Below are 22,053 nucleotides of genomic sequence, written 5' to 3' on the forward strand. Positions count from 1 at the left end.
CCATTTTTTTGATATTAGTGTAACGCTTGTCTCGCAGTGAGTTGTCTCGTGGCAAGTTGGCCGTGGTGAGTTGACTGTGGCGACTTGGCTATGGTGAATTGTCATAGACCCCTTGGGAGTATTATTTGTGGATGAGAAGAAAGCTTCCAAATGAACCTTGGAAAATTAAAAAATCTTAGAGGAGTCTAAGAGTGCAGTGGGAATGTGAACCATAGGGAATGGGCTCAGTGGGAAATCGTCACAGAGACAATATTTTAGCAACTTCTTGAGCTGACATGTTGTGTTACTTCTTTGCTTTACAAACCCATGAAAATATTGTGCTTCTAGACTCTAGAAGAGCCTGCCTAAGTGCTNGCGGGATTGGCCTAGGGAATTTTAGTGGGGTTTTTAAGGGAAATTTTAATTATTAGGCCATTACAAATATTTCCTTTTAATTTGGTTTTAAATTGATATTTATTGTAATATTGGTTTTATAAGGCTGTCAGCCGCCCTGAGTCCGGTAAGGAGAAGGGCGGGATACAAATCAAATAAATAAATAAATAAATAAATAAAATGGGATGGGAAAGAAAGGACAGTATGTTTCATCTAGCCTGTTCAGAAACCAAAAGGGTGCCCATTGAGGTAGATAAAAGTGAGTATGGCAGAAGGTGAGGAAAACAAGTGGACTTACTGTAATAGTGATTATTTATGAGCATGGTGGGATCAACTGGAAGGGGAAAAAAAGGAAGCTGATAATAGCAGCCAGGATGAAATGGTCGTTCAAAGTACTGACATGCTGCTGGAAGGCAGGAGGTGTCATACACTGGAAAGAAGAGTGATAGACCAACCGTTTGGAAGGGGTTAAGATGGGTCATAATGAAAAACAGTACATTTGAAGTAGACGTTCAAAATACTAGCAAGTTGTGCAATTGCAGCTACCTGGCAGTGGGTGGGTTGTTCCTGTTCCTATTCTCAAGAAATGTTGGGTGGCTCAAACTGGCCATAAGGCAAGGTCATCTGACCATGGTTTCAAATTCCAGTTTCAATGACTGTTGGTTCTAATACTAAGCCTTCAGTTCTGGATAACAAACTGCACACAGTGGAATAGTATGAGAGCCAATGTAGTGTGGTGGCCAAGGTATTGAATTATAAGTGAACAGACCTAGTTTCTAATCTACCCTCAGCACTCTGGATGACTTTGGCTCAATTGCTGTTCTTCAGCTCAGTCTACCTCTTAGAGTTGCTATTATGGAAACAAGTAGAAGGAGAACGCACTATGTGCCTATCCTTGATTTGTTATACAAAAAGATACAATGTCAGTGAAATACATATAAAATAGTGGTAGGCACCCTCATTAATCCTTTCTTGTAGTTTAGTATGTCACAGCCAAAGAACTGGTATTTACAGCAGGTCTGGCCTTCTAAAGGAGCAAATCATGTTTGTTTTCCTGATATTAAAAAATGTTAAAAGCCACGAATCATCGCAAAATTAACTTAGCAATATGGGAAAATGTATCTCACGTATATAAGAAGCCATTATATAAATAAAAGTATATGAAATACTACTCTGCATATATAAATTCCTGGGTGGGTTTGAAGGGACTACCCTGTGCCATTTCTCCATGATAAGAAGTCTTATATAGACAATCAATTTGATCCTTCAGAAATTTTGGAAACATTTTCCTACTGTCCTTTGCCATTTTCAGGCTGCCACTAAAAAAAAAAAACCCTCCCTTTTTAATGACCCTGTGATCCCTTAATTCAGTGTAGAGTCAGGATGACTGGATGGAGCTGAGTGTTTACTGGCCAGATGCCCTTCCTGATGCCATGTGGAGTTCTAGCAGATATTTTTTTCTTTGTAATGGAACTAAAATGTCCATTAATATCTGAAGGCACCAGACTGCCTGACTATATGGTAAAATCATTTGGTTACTGTCACAGAAAGTTAACAGTATTAATTTAACACATTGATAGGTAAGGAAAAGAGTTTATTGTTGTTTAACCAATTGTTATAAGCACCTGACTGGAACCATTTCTCTGTTTAATATTATTATGTTATATTGAGTCACAGTTATTTCAAATAAATGGCAAAAAGAGGCATTAAAGTTAATAGTATTCACAATGTTTTTTTTTTCTCCCCTCAAGTGCTGAAACATCAGAAGTTGCATCTTTCTTATCATTCCTATAATTTTGTTCTTGGAAAGCCCACATCTTTTTCTGCTTGCGTTTTCTGCACAATGTTATACTGAAGAATACTATACATATTTGAAAAGCTAACTGCCTTTTTTGTTGCAAAATGGGTTTTAAATAGCAGTAACACCCACTAACTGGTACAAAGCTTTGTACTGTGCATGCAGCTTTTCACTCCAGAACGTTCAGTCTGAAAAGCTGATATTGTGTTAAGTTCCCATCGATCACTGCTGCTGTTACAGTATATATACCATTAGCCACCATTGTTCTTCATAAAATATGAAGGCACATTTAGGACTCAAGTGCAAATAAAGGGGAAAAAATGGTAAGGAAAGTACAAATAGATAGGATTTGTATGATTCCTACCTTGCCTTTAATCTATATAGTGCAAAGAGGTATACATAATGCTCCTGATTCTTATTTTCTCATTAAAAACAACCCTGTTGAGGTAGATTGGGCTAAGAGAGAATATCTAACCCAAAGTCATGCGTTTGGATTTCATGCCCAAGAGAGAATTAGAACTCAGTCCACCAATTTCTAGTCTAGCACCTTAAACATTATATCAACCTAGATCAGTGGTGGCGAACCTATGGCACGGGTGCCAGAGGCGGCACTCAGAGCCCTCTCTGTGGGCACGCGCGCCGTCACCCCAGTCCTAGGCCTTCAGATGGGTTTTATAAAACCTTTTCGCTTTAGGCCTCTGCCGCCATGTGCAAAAAAAAAAAAAAAGGTTCAATCAATCAGTCAATTTCAACTTCTCGCGGGAAAAAAAGATCTTGCAAAGTTGGAATTGATTGATTGAACTTTTTAGTCCTGCCCAGTCTGCTGTTACCACTGCAGCCATGCCCGACCAATGGGCCACACCCATCCAATGGACCACACCCACCCGGCACCCGACGATGCATAAGTGGGTTTTGGGTTGCAGTTTGGGCACTCGGTCTCTAAAAGGTTCGCCATCACTGACCTAGATAGAGGGATAACTAGACCAAATGAGTAGCCAATAAAGTTATTCTGTCAAAATATTGTTCCAAAGTCTGATTTAAAATAGTGCAATTCAGCAAGCAATGCATTGCTATAAAATTATTTAAAATAAAACAGGCAAGATTGCAACAAAATGTTAAGGCATGCCGATGGCCTTTGGAAATTGCAAAAAAAAGGGATTTGTGGTAATGACTCTTATGCTTAGTCAGTGTGAACCTGGGAGTTGGATGGGACAACTCACTGCAGCCAACACACTGAGGCCAACTCGCCATGGGACAATTTAACAATTCAATTTGATTACTTAACTAAAAAAAATATTATATTTTTTGTCATTTCCATTTCATTCTTTCCCTCCTTTTGCATCTTTTCTTTAATGATTCTATTCCACCATTTATTTGATATTAGTGTAACGCTTGTCTCGCAGTGAGTTGTCTCGTGGCAAGTTGGCCGTGGTGAGTTGACTGTGGCAACTTGGCTATGGCGAATTGTCACAGACCCCTTGGGAGTATTATTTGTGGGTGAGAAGAAAGCTTCCAAATGAACCTTGGAAAATTAAAAAATCTTAGAGGAGTCTAAGAGTGCAGTGGGAATGTGAACCATAGGGAATGGGCTCAGTGGGAAATCGTCACAGAGACAATATTTTAGCAACTTCTTGAGCTGACATGTTGTGTTACTTCTTTGCTTTACAAACCCATGAAAATATTGTGCTTCTAGACTCTAGAAGAGCCTGCATAAGTGCTGCAGAGGTGAGACTCAGCAGAAAAAAATTAGCCATGGCAGTCTTATGGACTTGGCCTATCTAATCAGCAAAGTGTTTCAGTTTAATTATAATTTAAACATAAATTACAATCAATCGTTGGATGCTTGTGTGCTTTATCAACCTTATTTTTGAGGTACATTTCTGCAAATTTTAGGAATTCCCTGAGGTATCTGCAAATTCATTATCTCCAATTCATATTGCAATATACTAAGAGACTTAACTGAAACTATGATAATAAATTTTGATAGCAGTTAAAACCGACATCTTCTAATAGGATTCATTTTTTTAACCTAAATATAAATATCACTGCATAGTTAGGCTTACTCTCAGGCAAGTAGCTATTGGACTGTGCCCAGTATCACTTAGTGGCAGAATCTCTGATTGTTATCAGATGTGTTGTTCTGATGCTTAATTTGGCANACCTTGGAAAATTAAAAAATCTTAGAGGAGTCTAAGAGTGCAGTGGGAATGTGAACCATAGGGAATGGGCTCAGTGGGAAATCGTCACAGAGACAATATTTTAGCAACTTCTTGAGCTGACATGTTGTGTTACTTCTTTGCTTTACAAACCCATGAAAATATTGTGCTTCTAGACTCTAGAAGAGCCTGCCTAAGTGCTACAGAGGTGTTACTCATTGTAAACATTTTCTGTTAAATATTAAAATAACTCAAAATGCGAATTCATGAGGACTAAGAGACTCAGCAGAAAAAAAAATTAGCCATGGCAGTCTTATGGACTTGGCCTATCTAATCAGCAAAGTGTTTCAGTTTAATTATAATTTAAACATAAATTACAATCAATCGTTGGATGCTTGTGTTTGCATTAGAAGTTTTAATGGTTTTTTTATTGCTTTAATGGTTTTACCATTTTTATTGTTTTAAAATGTTTTAAGATTTTAATTGTAATACATGTCTATGGAGATTCTCAGTCATCCAGGTCATGGTTGCTCCAAAGGTGCTTTTTCAAGAGGCAAGTGGACTTGGTTTTCTTAGAAGACGTTTCGCTTCTCATCCAAGAAACCTCTTCAGTTCTGAACTTCAGAATTGAAGAGACTATTTTACCTCCTTTATTGTATCGCTCTTGCTTCAATAGTACAAACTTTAAAGAAAAGGGAACACATTGTTCCTTCATTCCGCTATGACGCCATAGAAACATTATAGCAAAAGGAATGATGGTCCAGCTTCATTGAAGCAAAGTAGCATGCACCTTTTAGCTTTGTTCCAACATGCCTGTGCTGCAATTTAAACATTTAAACAAAACAAAAAGAAATGGGATTATTGCAGCCCAACAGGCATGGGATGGGAAAGAAACGACAGTATGTTTCATCTAGCCTGTTCAGAAACCAAAAGGGTGCCCATTGAGGTAGATAAAAGTGAGTATGGCAGAAGGTGAGGAAAACAAATGGACTTAATAGTGATTATTTATGAGCATGGTGGGATCAACTGGAAGGGGGAAAAAAGGAAGCTGATAATAGCAGCCAGGATGAAATGGTCATTCAACATACTGACAAGCTGCTGGAAGGCATGGGGTGTCATACACTGGAAAGAAGAGTGATAGACCAACCGTTTGGAAGGGGTTAAGATGGGTCATAATGGAAAACAGTACATTTGAAGCAGAGGTTTAAAATACTAGCAAGTTGTGCGATTGCAGCTATCTGGCAGTGGGTGGGTTGTTCCTATTCTCAAGAAATGTTGGATGGCTCAAACTGGCCATAAGGCAAGGTCATCAGACCATGGTTTCAAATTCCAATTTCAATGACTGTTGGCTCTAATACTAAGCCTTCAGTTCTGGATAACAAACTGCACACAGTGGAATAGTATGAGAGCCAATGTAGTGTGGTGGCCAAGGTATTGAATTATAAGTGAACAGACCTAGTTTCTAATCTACCCTCAGCACTCTGGATGACTTTGGCTCAATTGCTGTTCTTCAGCTGAGTCTACCTCTTAGAGTTGCTATTATGGAAACAAGTAGAAGGAGAACACACTATGTGCCTATCCTTGATTTGTTATACAAAAAGATACAATGTCAGTGAAATACATATAAAATAGTGATAGGCACCCTCATTAATCCTTTCTTGTAGTTTAGTATGTCACAGCTAAAGAACTGGAATTTACAGCAGGTCTGGCCTTTTAAAAGAGCAAATCATGTTTGTTTTCCTGATATTAAAAAATGTTAAAAGCCACTAATCATCGCAAAATTAACTTAGCAATATGGGAAAATGTATCTCACGTATATAAGAAGGCATTATATAAATAAAAGTATATGAAATACTACTCTGCATGTATAAATTCCTGGGTGGATTTGAAGGGACTACCCTGTGCCATTTCTCCATGATAAGAAGTCTTATATAAAACAATCAATTTGATCCTTCAGAAATTTTGGAAACATTTTCCTACTGTCCTTTGCCATTTTCAGGCTGCCACTAAAAAACAAAACCCTCCCTTTTTAATGACCCTGTGATCCCTTAATTCAGTGTAGAGTCAGGATGACTGGATGGAGCTGAGTGTTTACTGGCCAGATGCCCTTCCTGATGCTATGTGGAGTTCTAGCAGATATTTTTTCTTTGTAATGGAACTAAAATGTCCATTAACATCTGAAGGCACCAGACTGCCTGACTATATGGTAAAATCATTTGGTTACTGTCACAGAAAGTTAACAGTATTAATTTAACACATTGATAGGTAGGGAAAAGAGTTTATTGTTGTTTAACAAATTGTTGTAAGCACCTGACTGGAACCATTTCTCTGCTTAATATTGTTCTGTTATATTGAGTCACAGTTATTTCAAATAAATGACAAAAAGAGGCATTAAAGTTAATAGTATTCACTATGTTTTTTTTTTCTCCCCTCAAGTGCTGAAACATCAGAAGTTGCATCTTTCTTATCATTCCTATAATTTTGTTCTTGGAAAGCCCACATCTTTTTCTGCTTGCGTTTTCTGCACAATGTTATACTGAAGAATACTATACATATTTGAAAAGCTAACTGCCTTTTTTGTTGCAAAATGGGTTTTAAATAGCAGTAACACCCACTAACTGGTACAAAGCTTTGTACTGTGCATGCAGCTTTTCACTCCAGAACGTTCAGTCTGAAAAGCTGATATTGTGTTAAGTTCCCATCGATCACTGCTGCTGTTACAGTATATATACCATTAGCCACCATTGTTCTTCATAAAATATGAAGGCACATTTAGGACTCAAGTGCAAAAAAAGAAAAAAAATTGGTGAGAAAAGTACAAATAGATAGGATTTGTATGATTCCTACCTTGCCTTTAATCTATATAGTGCAAAGAGGTATACATAATGCTCCTGATTCTTATTTTCTCATTAAAAACAACCCTGTTGAGGTAGATTGGGCTAAGAGAGAATATCTAACCCAAAGTCACGCGTTTGGATTTCATGCCCAAGAAAGAACTAGAACTCAGTCCACCAATTTCTAGTCTAGCACCTTAAACATTATATCAACCTAGATAGAGAGATAACTAGACCAAATGAGTAGTCAATAAAGTTATTCTGTCAAAATATTGTTCCAAAGTCTGATTTAAAATACTGCAATTCAGCAAGCATGCATTGCTATAAAATTATTTAAAATAAAACAGGCAAGATTACAACAAAATGTTAAGGCATGCCGATGGCTTTTGGAAATTGCAAAAAAAAGGGATTTGTGGTAATGACTCTTATGCTTAGTCAGTGTGAACTTGGGAGTTGGATAGGACAACTCACCACAGCCAACACACTGAGGCCAACACGCCATGGGACAATTTAACAATTCAATTTGATTACTTAAATAAAAAATATTATATTTTTTGTCATTTACATTTCATTCTTTCCCTCCTTTTGCATCTTTTCTTTATTGATTCTATTCCACCATTTCTTTGATATTAGTGTAACGCTTGTCCCGCAGTGAGTTGTCTCATGGCAAGTTGGCCATGATGAGTTGACTGTGGCGACTTGGCTATGGTGAATTGTCATAGACCCCTTGGGAGTATTATTTGTGGGTGAGAAGAAAGTTTTCAAATGAACCTTGGAAAATTAAAAAATCTTAGAGGAGTCTAAGAGTGCAGTGGGAATGTGAACCATAGGGAATGGGCTCAGTGGGAAATCGTCACAGAGACAATATTTTAACAACTTCTTGAGTTGACATGTGTTACTTCTTTGCTTTACAAACCCATGAAAATATTGTGCTTCTAGACTCTAGAAGAGCCTGCCTAAGTGCTGCAGAGGTGTTACTCATTGTATACATTTTCTGTTAAATATTAAAATAACTCAAAATGCGAATTCATGAGGACTAAGAGACTCAGCAGAAAAAAAATTAGCCATGGCTGTCTTATGGACTTGGCCTATCTAATCAGCAAAGTGTTTCAATTTAATTATAATTTAAACATAAATTACAATCAATCGTTGGATGCTTGTGTGCTTTATCAACCTTATTTTTGAGGTACATTTCTGCAAATTTTAGGAATTCCCTGAGGTTTCTGCAAATTCATTATCTCCAGTTCATATTGCAATATACTAAGAGACTTAGGACTTTGATACTATTATTTAAAACTATCGTCAATTTTGGCTGTAGAAGATTATCCTAAGTAAAAAAATTGGATTTATATTTATAGTGACGTATCAATCCGAATGAGAGTCCGTTCATCGATAACCTGACACGGGTCATAGTGAATCACCGTCTTAGAGACTAACAATAGTCTACACAACAAGACTACGAATTAAACCGTAAATGCTGGCAGAATAGCTAAGAGAAGGAAAAGTAAGTGATTCAGAAAGGAAGAGCATTGTACCAATGAAAGTGTAGACCGCTGCTAGATAGTTCATCCTCCAAAAAGTCTTTTGTGTAGCTGGTATCATCTTGCTCCCAAACTTCAGACCTATCCCTATTTCCTTGACCTCCTTTAGAGGGGACTAAGTACATTTCATAGCCTAAAAGGGTGAGCCATCCTCAGTAAGCAAATAGAGACCCTAAGGAGTAGATCCTGAAAGGGAAAAGATATACATTGTAATCAGAAAAGGCAAAAAAAAAAAAGGGTTTTCAGAGAAGGAAAGAGAAACTGCGAGAGAACAGCGCTCAGCTGCAATTTAGTAAGCAGCTCTGAAATTCACATATTCTGAAATGGCTCTTGTACCCATTGACTTTTAGTGCTTTTTTTTTTCAACAGAGCCGCACAGTCCTTCAGAATTGCCAACAGATGCTTGGGAGCACATAGGAGAATTATCCTGGCTCTTTTAGCAGGAACAGCACACACATACACCCTTTTTTTTTTTTTTTGAGGATTGCAGCTGCTTTAAAGAGTTGCAGAAAGATGCAGCCCATGTGTTCCCGCCTGCTGTGAAGCCTCTTTTCAGAACTAAATCGGAAGCACTGCGTTCAGACAGCAAAGCTGATTTTTATATTTTCAGGTCTGAGACGAGGGTATTTCTAAAACATTCCTTTATGAAGGATTGTCACTAATCTTTTTAAAGTTTATTTTAACTGAATGTAATGATGGGGGCGGGGTAGTAACCAAGTGTGTCTCCAATCTTTATGGCCACGGCTGATTATGCAGTTGACAAACAAAGACATTTTGAAAAGCCAGCAAAGGCCCAGTGGCAGATCAGCCTGCCCTTTTCCCCCATACAATAGTCAATAGTACCCAGAAGGAGCTGTGTGCTGTGGCGCTGTGCTCCTTGTGCTGCAGCCAAAGGAGTATTTGGGGACATGCTGGAGGACATAATAGGAATTCTGCAAGGGTCTGCCAAGGGCAATTTTATCTCAGCTGGTTTTATTCCCTTTGACAAGCTCAAGTATTTATTCAGGCTTGAAATCATAAAAGAGACATTTACCATAATATGGGTACAGATATGCAGTTATAAATTATCTCCCTCTCCGTTATTTAAGACAGATTTTTTTTTATGTCCTTGTCAAATGGCAACATTTCCTCTGAACATTGGCTTCCCAAAACTGGCTTCCAGGGAAGTTTGCCAATGTTTTTTTTTCAATTGGATGATCGGAAATGCCAAACAAATTTCCTTGATGGGCTGTTTCCACATCATTAGCGGTCTTCCCAAGCACTACATAGGCGCATGCTGAGTAAACAAACTTGGCCCGTAGCCCCAAAGTACCAAGCAGGTGGCTTGAGTTATATCTGTGTATGGTTTCTGTGATAGATACGCAGGGCCTATTCAATAGTAAGCTACTTGTGGCATTTGCACAGTAGCAAATTATATTCCCCCACCCCCCCACCCCCTGCAATAATTGCTTGCTAATCTGAGAGCAGAGGTTCATCTTTTTTTTGTTGTAATTAACAGAATATATGTTCAAAGCAAGTGAATGGGCAAAACATGCAAATTGCTGCACATCTTGCAGGTATCACTTGAAAGGGCTGGGCTCAGCCTTGCTTGCCTGGTGATTTTTAACCCTTTTAAGTAGTATCTTTAGGTAGTAAAACTCCACATGGTGTCAGGAAGGGCTTCTGACCAGTAAACACTCAGCTCCATCCAGTCACCCTGACTCTATCCCAAATTAAGGGATTACAGCAGTGGTTCTCAACCTGTGGGTCGGGACACCATTTGGGGTCGATCGACCATTTCACGGGGGTCGCCAAGCAAGGTTGTCCGCCATTTTTTTTGTCTGCCATTTTTTTTGTCCTCCATTTTTTCCCCTTTTCCGGCGGGTGCCTTACCTCCCTTGAGCTGGGCCAGCTGGTGGTCGGCCTGCTCCGTCTCTGCCGCTTGCCAGCTACGCCTCGGCCGGCACAGGGGGCGGAACCACGCATACGTGGCGCTCCCGGGCAGGGAAAGTCCTCGACTTACGACCGGTTGGGTAGTCCTCGACTTACGGCCAGTTTAGTCCTCGACTTACGACCAGTTTAGTCCTCGACGTACGACCAGTTTAGTCCTCGACTTACGACCGGTTGGGGTCGCGGCATTAAAAAGGTTGAGAACCACTGGATTACAGGGTCATAAAGGGGAGTTTAGGTAGTATCTAAATAGAATTTTTCATTCTGTTGTTGTTCAGTTCCCTGTTCTCCTTGTTTTTCCTTCTATTCTGCTTTATAAGCCCTTCTCATTCTCTTTCCAGTGCAATTATCTTTGTTCTCCTTAATCCTCCACTCTTCCCCAAAAAATTTTCTTCCTCTTCTTCCTCCTGGTTTCTTCTAAAATGAGAATGGGCAATGATTGTGTGGGAAAGCTTGACATAGCAACCGATTTTTATTTATCTTTATATGTAGTTTTCTTTTTACTCTTCTTTTCTCTCTGTTATTCCAGACTGGGGAAGAGGTGTCATTTTAAACTCACCTTAATTTTCCTTTTTGATAAATACTGCATTTGAATAAAAGAGTTGCTGAGAGTTGAGTGATACAAAAACAACTGAAAAAAAGCTCACTGAATTTTTGTAAATGTTACTTCTAATTTTTCTCTCTGTCTTTACAAAAATGAAAGAATCTAGCTCTTAAGATGACATAAGTATGACTATTTTGAATATTTGCTGAAGTAGAAAGGACAAGTATAAATCATGTAAATAAACAAGTATATTTTGATAACTAGCTTTCAATCGTTTTAAAGGTTTTTGTCATTAAAAAATAAAATTTGAAAGGGTAATGGGTCAAATGAAGGGATAATAGAAGATTCAAAATACCTGCATTTTAAAATGATAAAATCTTCTGCATTGGCATTCTCCATTCTGTTGTTGTTAAATGTAATGACATCAAACCACTCTATTAAATTATAATTATCCCACACACCTGTGTAACCCTGTTGAGTGACAGGCCAGAAATGAAAAGTTCTGCCGCTTTTCTAGAAGCTATTCAGGCTAAGCATTGATAAACCTCTGGGGAGAATAATTCTTCAGCTCTGTGCAGTATGTGAAAAAGCCTCTGTGTTCCTTTTATGTAGAGTTCCATAAATTATACATAAAAAGTCTGAGAAAGTTCTAAGTGTGTATTTGGGGGGAATAATAGAAGTCAAAGTGCTCTAAGTTTATTCCTACTGCATGGTGTACTGAATTTATATTCCTTTTGATGATACGTCTCAGTAACCCTCAGAAACATTAAATTAAAATGTGACATTTTGTTATGTGCTAAGTTACTTTTAAACCCTCACAGCTGTATTCCTTTTTAAACTTTTTTTTTTTTAGTTCCAGTTTGGTAAGGCAGATTTAATATGGAGTCTGCTACAAATAGAATAGAATAGAATAGAATAGAATAGAATAGAATAGAATAATAACTTTATTGTCACTTTGAATGTATGTTAATCGGCATACATTAAAATGAAATTTTGTTGCATACAGCTCTCAAAGGGTCAATATACACTACATAAATATGACAAAAATAAATAAATAAATACAGAATTATGCATATACCCATGTATATTATATGACACACAGAAACAACACAGTCTAGTTCGGATTATGTATTCATGTGCATGGCAAAAAAACAACAACGAATCTTACTAATTTACCAGACGGATGGCATAGGGAACAAAGCTATTACAGAATTGGGTAGTCCTGCTAGAAATACTTTGAAATCTCTTCCTAGAGGGGAGCAACAGAAACGGAGTGTAAAGTGGGTGTGTGGGGTCTCTAACAATGCTTTGAGCTCTAAGCAGAGTGTTTATAAGCAGCATCCTGTAACATAAATTGCTACACAATATTTTCCATTTGTTTATCTATAATTTTTAGAATATTTTTTTTAATATCCCTTGCTGTTTTGCTTTAGTGTTAGCTTTATTTTTATTTACCAGTTTTGTCTATTCAGATAGACCTGTAATTTTGTCAGCCCCAGTGATTTTATTGCCTATTTCTTTGCCTTTGTCATTCACCCCAGCTTGTTTAGCAAGGTCCTTCTTCTCTTGAGAACATCCGCTTGCAGCAGCTATATAATATGATCTCAGAAGTCAAGCAAAAAAAATCAGTAAAGGAGATAGTGGGAATTGCAGGCACAACAAAATGGCCTCTTTGTTGTCCTGGTCCTTGGACAGAAAACTAACTAACTAACAAACAAGTTAGTTAACTTATTTAACACCGGACATGTCACTAGAAGGCAAAATCACGAAACTATGTCTCACTTATTTTGGCCATGTCATGTGGGGTAACTCACTGGAGAAAACAGTTATGCTTGGAAGAATTAGCAGTAAAAGGAAACCAGGCCACCAAAAGAACTTGGTGGCTGGACACCATCAAAGCTGACATCAACCAGAGCATAGAACAACTCAAAAAAGTAGTGCAGGGTCACAAGACATGGATACCTGGCCCATAGAATCACCAGGAATTGGCGCGACTGAATGGATAACATCATCATCATCGTGGGTCCTGGATTCAATCACAAAAGTTATTGCGTACTGAGAGACAATTAGGAGATAAGGAAAGAGGTTCCAGCTGATGAAAAAGTCCACTGGGTTGCCTACAAAGAATATCACTTAGTTGGTTAAAATGAGGGGGGGGGAGAAAGAAAAGTAAAGGTGACACTACAACTGTGACATTCAATAAACTAAATAGCATTGGCAGAAAGCTGGTTTGGACAGCTCTACCCATGTAATAGTTAGCTACCCATCTCTAATCCATGTAATTGGTAACACAATGTCATCTTTGTAAAATTCAGCTTTATTGCCCTTTGTTTTATATCTTAGCCTTGAGGCACAGTAAATAAGCAGAGTTAACTTTTGGAATAAGAGCTAGATCTTCTTTTTCTATTTTTTATTATAGTATAGGTTGAAAGAATGATTTTGACTAGAAGGTGCTTATTAATGGCAGATGGCTCAAGAATGGTTCTTGGTTTCATCAGAGAACATTCAGTAATATGCAATCCCACATCCTCTGGGTAGCCTCCAGATTCAATATGGATGGGTAACATTTTTCCCAGTAATGTGGGGAATATCTGGATTTGCTCTGGATGTAGTGACAAAAATAATCAGATTTTATCTATAAGAAAGAATGTGACACATCCATTTTCTTAGATTCATTCACTATTCACTGTAATGCGGAGTTGATATTCATTCCCCTGTGAATGGACTGGGTGACATATCCAAGCTTTTTTGTAAGTTCTTTAGCTATGTTGTATATTAGGCTCCATGGTAATGATACAAGTGGATGAAGAGTAAAGAGGAGTTCGCTTCTCATCCAAGAAGCGTCTTCAGTTCTCAGGTCAGAATTGAAAAAGCTTCTTGGATGAGAAGTGAAACATCTTCAAGGAAAAGCAAAGAAAGTTCAGTTGTCTTTTGAAAAAGCACCTTTGGGACCTGTTCTAAGATGTACATCAACACAATAGTTGGTAAGGGACTGTTGCATTTGTTTTTCCTTCAAACACCTGGCAGAGCAAGCTGGTAGTTCATTGTGTGGTAATGAACTGGTAGAAATATCCTAACACAAGAGGAGACTCTTAGGAGTATCAACCAGTTTAGTACTTTCTGTAAAGATTTCATACTTCAAAATCAGAATAATTGTAGCTGAAGGAAGGGCTCCAAATTTGAATGATTGCTAGATAGCTATTTTTTGTACTTTTAAGTATCTAGAGTAAAATTTTGAAATAAATCTTTCAAGGAAATTTATCCTGTAGCTGCTGATTTTGTAAGCATATTATCCATGTACATGTTTTTCTTAGTTTTTTATCGTAATAGATAAGTAGGCAATTGTTTCATTTTGTTATTAAAGTTTAGAAACTGCTCAGAATAAATGTTTGAGGAAGAGATTCTGAGTTCATCCTTCTACAGCTGCAGTTCTTCACTGGCAGATGGTTCTCACCATGCCTTGAAGAATTAGATTGTGATTGTGATGCAGGTAAAAGAGTCTATAGTTTGAGGTTCTCATTTAACTTTTTTTAAAAAATTTCAGTAAAGATGGAGCATTGTGAAGCCAGCTATTTCCAGTTTCTGGAACTTCAGCGTGCTTTTACCAAATTCAGTTTTCAATCCATGCCTTCTCTTTCCTTTAACAAGACAGTATTCTAACATTCCTTTGGAAGAACGCCTTTGTGCATATGTTTGCGTTGCGTACAAGACATTGTTCATTATTTGTTATATTGTCCATTGTATAGAGACCATTCCCCGCAAACTGCAATATTTGGTCAATTTACAAGAAAACCTGGAAGGTGATTGTTAACAAATTTAAACACTTTAGATGTTAAATTTCTAATATTGCATATTGTAGCTGCCTTTAGCTAAATGGGACAAATAATATAACACTAAATTTATTCTGGTATTAATTTTAAATGGCATAACTTAACCCAGAAATGACCTTTGTATCTTCATTTTCCTTCCTTATTCTTCTATATTTCTTTTGCGCTCCTGGATTCAGCACTTCCTTCCAAGATCAGATTCTGACCAAGAATTCTGGTTTGTATACAGGAATTAAACTGTAGCTTCTGTTTCAGAGCCAAATTTGGGGCGTAATATGTCAATATAAAAAAGCCAATCGTACTTCCAAATTCACCACCATGCTGTAACACCACCATGCTGTTTCTATTTTCACCCACATTATATACGTAAGTAGTTCTCGACTTACAATTAGTGATCGTTCGAAGTTACAACGACACTGAAAAAGTGACTTATGACCGTTTTTCACACTTATGACCATTGCAGCATGGTCACATGATCCAAATGCTTGGCAACTGGCATATATTTATAATGGTTGCAGTGTCCCTGGATCCTGTGATCACTTTTTGCAAGCTTGTGGCAAGCAAAAGTCAATGGGGAAGACAGATTCGCATAACAACCATGGTTCTAACTTAACAACCACAGTGATTCACTTAACAACTATGGCAAGAAAGGTCATAAAAGCGGTCAAAACTCACTTAGCAAATGTCTTGCTTAGCAACTGAAATTTTGCACTCGGGTGTGTCCATAAGTTGAGGGCTGCCTGTACTTTTGAACCTTAGGAAAGCATCCTTTGTCAGACCTTAATATATTTCCAGAAGAGGAGGAAAATGAATGAAACTATGCAACAATTTAATGACAAAAAATATTAATGTTAGCTTTTATTTTATTTGTGATTAACTTATATGTCTGTTTATATGGTGTGTGCGAGAGAAACTATAGATGGACTTTGACTTATTACCATTTGTTCAGCAACCGTTTGATATTACACTGGTGCTTAAAAACAGGATTTACACCCCAGACCTGAAAAATTATGGCTGTTGCAGAGCCCCTGCAGTGCCCCTGCAGTCACGTGATCAAAATTTGGTCACATGGCAGCCCACTTGCTAAAAAGGCCCAGGGCCTTCAGTAATCTCAGCTCCATCCCGAGACCCCGACTTCAGCTCCAGCCCCACCACTGCGAAATGCTACCTCAAATACCACACTCACAAAAAGGGGCTTGTTATTTGGAGAATGACAAAAGCCCTTTGGTCACAGTGTTTTGGTAGACCTCCTCCAAATTGCGGTCTTCATTTCTTCTCCAAATAGCGCACCCCTTTCTCACAAGTCTTGGAGAGAACCAGAAGGTTTCCAAAGGATCACAAGAATGGGGCATGCAATTTGGAAAAGGAACGAGGCAAGAGGCTTGGAGAATGGCCGAGAAGGCCTCAGAAAGATGGCCTGGTGCAGTCAGCCATTGCCTCACAGAGGCCATGCATGCCTGTCAGCAACAGTGGGGCTCATGTTAGTGGGGGGGGAGCAACTGGAGCCTTTCACAATGGGGCTGCAATGGCTGGTCACAGTGGAGAGATGGAGATGGTATTTATCAGTGGCAGCTGGCTGAAACTGCTGAAGGCCCTAGGCCTCTACTTTAGCTCCAGCCCCGGTACTGCTGATGATGACTGCCATTGTATAGGGTGCCCAGAAGGGCATAGATCAGGGGATGGGAGATATAGGGAGACACTGCTGGACCAGATAAGGCAACTGAGGCTTCTCAAGGTGTGGCGGCTTTGCACAACACTGCTGGACTAGGGCAACTGAGACCTCCACAGTAGCTACGGCTTTGAGTTGCATTATAGCACATACCCCCCAACTCATGTGTGTCTTAGATTGGGATTTCTGGGGCCTCCCTTAGGCTCTGCACTTCTTACCTGGGACTCCCATCACTTAACCATCCCTGTTCTTAGATTGCGGTCACTAAGCGATGCAGTAATGTCTTGCTTTACTACTGCTTCACTTAGCAGTAGAAATTCAATTGTCACTGTAAGTAGAGGACTACCTATATCTCTCGTATGGCTCCAAATAGATTTTTGGCAGAACAATATTCTTGTCAATTTTCAAAATAAATTTGAAGGTTTTTTTGAGGCCATGTTATGATACATCCAACTGGAACGGCAGAAATTCTCAGTTTTTTTGCCTTGGATATTTCATTTCATATTTCAAATTCTCAGTTTTCTGCCTTGCACTCATTTTCATGTGCAAAAAAATGACATTTTTTTTAGAAAAAATCAATGATTTATTTCTAAAGTTAGAACTTTTTTAACAATTAAAGAAATTTATTAACTACCTTCCACAACTTACATCTTTGCACCACTTTTAATACACTTTAGTTGTTTCAGTACCATATTTTTTTAAAAATCAGTGTTTATTTTAAAGACTTACCATGCATATTAAAATTTAATGCAGTTATATATTGCAGTTCTTATTACTACTGCTACTACTATTACTACTACTTTTATCATTCTTATTTTATTTTTTGTGAGGAAAGATTAGAAACAACCCAGCAATTTCCATAATGAAAACCATTATAGTAAATGTATAAAATATTAGTACAGCAACCATGAACACTAACAGCAGCAAATAATTATATTCCGTCAGCTTAATAGAACTTTTTAAAAGAAATTACATTCTTCAAAGGAAAAAGAGAGTTTAGCCAATCTCCCGCACACTTTTGAAACAACCGCCCATAAAAACAAGGTTTTAACATCTGAAAAGGTAAACATTTATATTGAAATAGGAATTTCAGTTAACATATACCAAATTACTAAGTTGCATCCCCATCCTAAAACCAGTTTTAGAAAGAAAAAAAAACATAATTGACAGGACTCTGTTCTTTATTTATATAAATATTTTTCATTATACTTTCCAACTGATAAATTCCATATCTAAATCATAGTATCTGGTTCAAAAAAAATTATGTCTTCCTGTTCTTGTCAGGAGAATGCTTCAAAGTTTTCTGGTAAGTTTACTTCCAAAAAGATTTCAAGTTCTAAAGGTGTTAGTTACCACCTTTAAAGCGCTCCATGGCATCGGACCTGGTTACCTCCGAGACCGCCTTCTGCCACAGATTCCCTCCCATAGACCGGTACGCTCCCACAGAGCGGGCCTCCTCAGGGTGCCGTCGGCCAAGCAATGTCGGCTGGCGACCCCCAGGNAATTTACATTATTTAATATCAATTTCAAAATGAAGCGGCATTCCTTGGCTGGGGCATATCTTACAGAAGAAAGTTTTATGCTTTCTTCTGAAAAGTAGGAGACAAACTCCTACAGGTAAAGGATCCCAGAAAATACATATTACCATTGCACTGTTTATGAACTCTGCTATGAAATGCTAGAATTAATTTTTTTTAAAAACCTACATGTTCCAGAAACACAAAAGATTACATTTACTTGAAATCTGTGGGTGTTTTAATAGAACTTCCTTGTTGAAAAGTCTTGGATTCAGAGTATGTGTGTATTTGTTTAAGGCCCCTGTGGGGTGATATGGATGGCTGCCACATGCTTTTCATACATTCCAAATTACTGCCATAGCAAATCCCACCACCTATAACCACAGTCTTTTGTTTTCTGCTCCTTCCCTCCCCACACCATGCTCTAAATAACCTGCATCCAAGCCAAAACTAGTTAGGAAACAAAGACGTGCTGAACATTAGGTGTACACTACAGAATCTTGCTTTAGGGCTATTTTTTCTATCTCATCTCGGAGAATCAGCAGGAGTTCATATTTCCCCCACTGTGTGAAAAAATCTGTGAAGAGCCAGAAGTTTTCTTCCAGATCTTTAAGCCACACTTGACAGATAGTAATTTATTTTTCCTGAATGCTTTTTCCATGCCATGTATTTGCTTGTAATGAAACTTGAAATAGCACTGCAAGGGAGACAGCAGATACCCACACCGAAAGCAATTCAGTGGAACGTGTTCTTGTTAACATCAGAAATGTAAAGTCTGTATTCATAGATTGATCTTGGATGTAATCATTGCTCCTATGGACAGACTAATTTTGAATCCAGGAGGAAAATTTAAATCTCGTTTTATAGGTTTTATGTAAACCATCTGTAGCATGCCTCCCTATACCAGTTGTAGGGGAACGGCAAGGGAAGAGAGCTGTGTCTCTGTTTTTTTTCTGGGAAGCACTCAAGAGGCATCTGATGGGTCACTCTGACAATAACATATATTTGCCTAGTTGTACAATTATCCAAAACCCTCCATTTTACAGAGATGTTCTTGAACAGGAGAAAGATAAGAACGGTTAAGTAAATAACAATTCAGTCCTGAGAAAGAAGAAACTCTACCTTGGTTCTGTTTATTATAAGAAGATGAAGAAACATCAGTTTCAGGCATGCTTTCAAGAGTCTCTTAATACTGTATACGCCATAAAAATAAAGCAGGCTCAGGTAGTCCTTGTGTTGTCAGTTGCCTGCCTGGCTTTTCTTAAAGAGCTGATAATACTTTATAGTACCAATCAATAGAAATACAATCAAAAACCATTGGCAATCTAAGGCAGCCTAGGAGCTTCAGAGCTATGAAGAATAAGTATGTTTTGAAGATCATCTAAAACTCAGAGGATTGGAGATTTTTCTTAAGTCTGAAGGCAGGATGTTCCAAAGAGCAGGGTCAACTACTGACAAGGTAAGTCATCTAAAATGTTAGACTAAGATAGGCCATGGCCTGATGTAGCAGGACTGTCCTTATGCTACTATATTAAATTATGTGTATACTTCAAATATATTTTTCCATGAGAACTGATATGGATTGTTGTTATCAGCAACTTCAGTACTACACCTTCTCTTATCCTGCGTATTCGGAGCTGACCAATTTTGATAGGCACCTGATCCATAGAAAAACTAAGTTGTATTGCTCTGTTTGAATGCAAATCTATTGAGCTGGTGGGCATATTTGGAATTTTGAGATCATGTTGTGGGTATTGCCATGCAGAAAAGACTCTAGGATTCCTTGACCACCCAGCTTACTTCATATTTTATCTGGTCATCTGGGCATATTTGCAAACAAAGCATTAAACTTGGTTTGAGCCTACCGTTCTTATTTCATCAGAATGTCTCATAAGAGATTGTGCTGGAGGCTCCTACTTTGCTTTAGAGAAAGCTGGCTTCCCATTTCATTATTAATTCTTATAATAAAGTATCTTTAAAAAGAAGTTGGTGGGACTAACTCCAAGCCTCAAGAGAGGCACCCATATGCATGGTGCCAAGGGGTACGTTTGTGTGGTTAGCATCTTGTCTTCATTATCCAAAGTCTTTTCCCATCATAATTAGTCCTGTACTGACAATTTTTTGTTGCTTGGCTGTATGGCAGTTCATAAGATAAGATAGAGATAAGATAACCTTTATTGTCATTTTTATACTGTGGGCACAATGGCACACATCAAAAATAAAATATTGCTTGGCTAACTACAGTCCTTTGGATTATGCTGCCCACCTCTTGTGGATCGGGCTGTAGAAAACCTATTTTTAGAATACCATTTTAGTTTCATTTGCAAACGAGAACCTTACATTTTTCAGTAAATATATCTACAGTTATACTATGCCATCACATTATGCTATACCCTACCAATTACGCACCCATCACAAAGAATAGGAGAATAAAAACTGTCAGTGTATATTTTCTTTACTAAAGAACGGTGTAAGATGCTCTTGCTGGGACTGTGAGAAGCTCCTTTTGTGGCACAAATGTCCTCCATTGTTGTCCAGAATTAAATGCATTCACTTACAAAAGCACAACTGTAGTAAAAATATTAGCATGCAGATGCTCTGGTGTTTTGTTAGTGCATTTAATTAGACACAATATCTTCATTGTTCTTTTTCTTTCCCTCATATAATGAATGTGTATTATGGTATAGAATTTGGTTAGCATTAACAAATAAAATTATATTTTTTCATAGAATCTGCCTGCAGGTATTCATATCTGATTTTTATTTCAGCCTCAAAGTTTCTGTATAACAAAATTTATGCTCAGTTACAATTAATTAAGGTATCCATTGTAATTTTATACATTTAGAGTCAGCAAAAAAGTAGCTGAAGTTAAGGTGGCAGAAATATTATTAATGAACATGGCATTTGGTTCCAAAGCGTTAATTGGAGCTGTCGTGATGAAGCAAAACTAATTTTAATGCCATTTTTCATGCAATTAAAATTGGCAGCTATTATTGAGCAAAGTGTTGCTCCTTAAAATATGAGTGACAATCAGAATTGTTAAAAGGCCACTGCTATCTTGATTGGATGTTGTCACGACTGCAAATAGGGCAGCAGTCTATCAGTTCCAAATGAGGAACACCTTGTGAAATCATAAGGAAATGTTATATTGTACATTTAGAATGTTAATATAATTTATTGCCACAGGCCAGGTATTAATAACTTGAAATGCTTTCTGCAATGATGATTTGTTCTCACAAATGTTTATCAGTCAGGCTCTGTTACTTATTTATAACGAACTGAAAAAGAACAGGAGACTGTCAGAAAAAATGGAACATGGATAAAAGTAACAGAAGGACCAACATTTGCCTTATCATTATTTAAAGAAATGGCATGTATTAGTTTGTACCCTGTGTTAATATTGGTGGAAATCAATCATATCAGGAAATTCGGCATTTGGGTAATGTGCAGGAAGCTCTATGGGATCTTGTAAAAGCATAAAACCTTGAAATTTAATTTAAAAATATATAACATTTAAATGTGATTCATCTTAAGTTTTAAATTATGAATCATTAGCCATTTCTTGAAAAAGTTTACCTTAACAATCACTTAAGGAACGTTGTCTTTACAATGCTGACTGCAAGTGAATAAATAGATACACTCCAACTTGTGATTTATAAGTTTTAAAAGAATTAATATATATGTGTGTCTTTGGTTCAGTAAAAGGCAGATCTGTTGCAGTTGCATATAATCTATAGTTTTTGTGTGAAGCAGCTAGCTCAAGGCAAGGGGAAGAAAGCAGCATTGTTCTAACATTCTGTTTTTCACAGGCCTGTATTCATATCTCATCCTTGTTGTTTGCAGGAGAGGCAGATGTGAACCAGAAC

The 22,053-nt window shown here is 37.7% G+C and overlaps 1 long non-coding RNA gene across 1 annotated transcript in view; it reads left to right on the top strand.

Annotated features, from left to right (window-relative positions):
- The window catches only part of LOC107285360, a 114,489-nt gene extending 92,436 nt beyond the window's left edge, over positions 1 to 22,053 (top strand). Inside the window, exon 4 of the long non-coding RNA XR_001548830.1 lies at positions 22,031 to 22,053. This is a non-coding gene — a long non-coding RNA (uncharacterized LOC107285360). The remainder of the gene's footprint in view (positions 1 to 22,030) is intronic.

This window comes from Protobothrops mucrosquamatus, unplaced genomic scaffold (assembly GCF_001527695.2).
Source record: "Protobothrops mucrosquamatus isolate PMUCROS unplaced genomic scaffold, P.Mucros_1.0 scaffold164, whole genome shotgun sequence".
NCBI lineage: Eukaryota > Metazoa > Chordata > Lepidosauria > Squamata > Viperidae > Protobothrops > Protobothrops mucrosquamatus.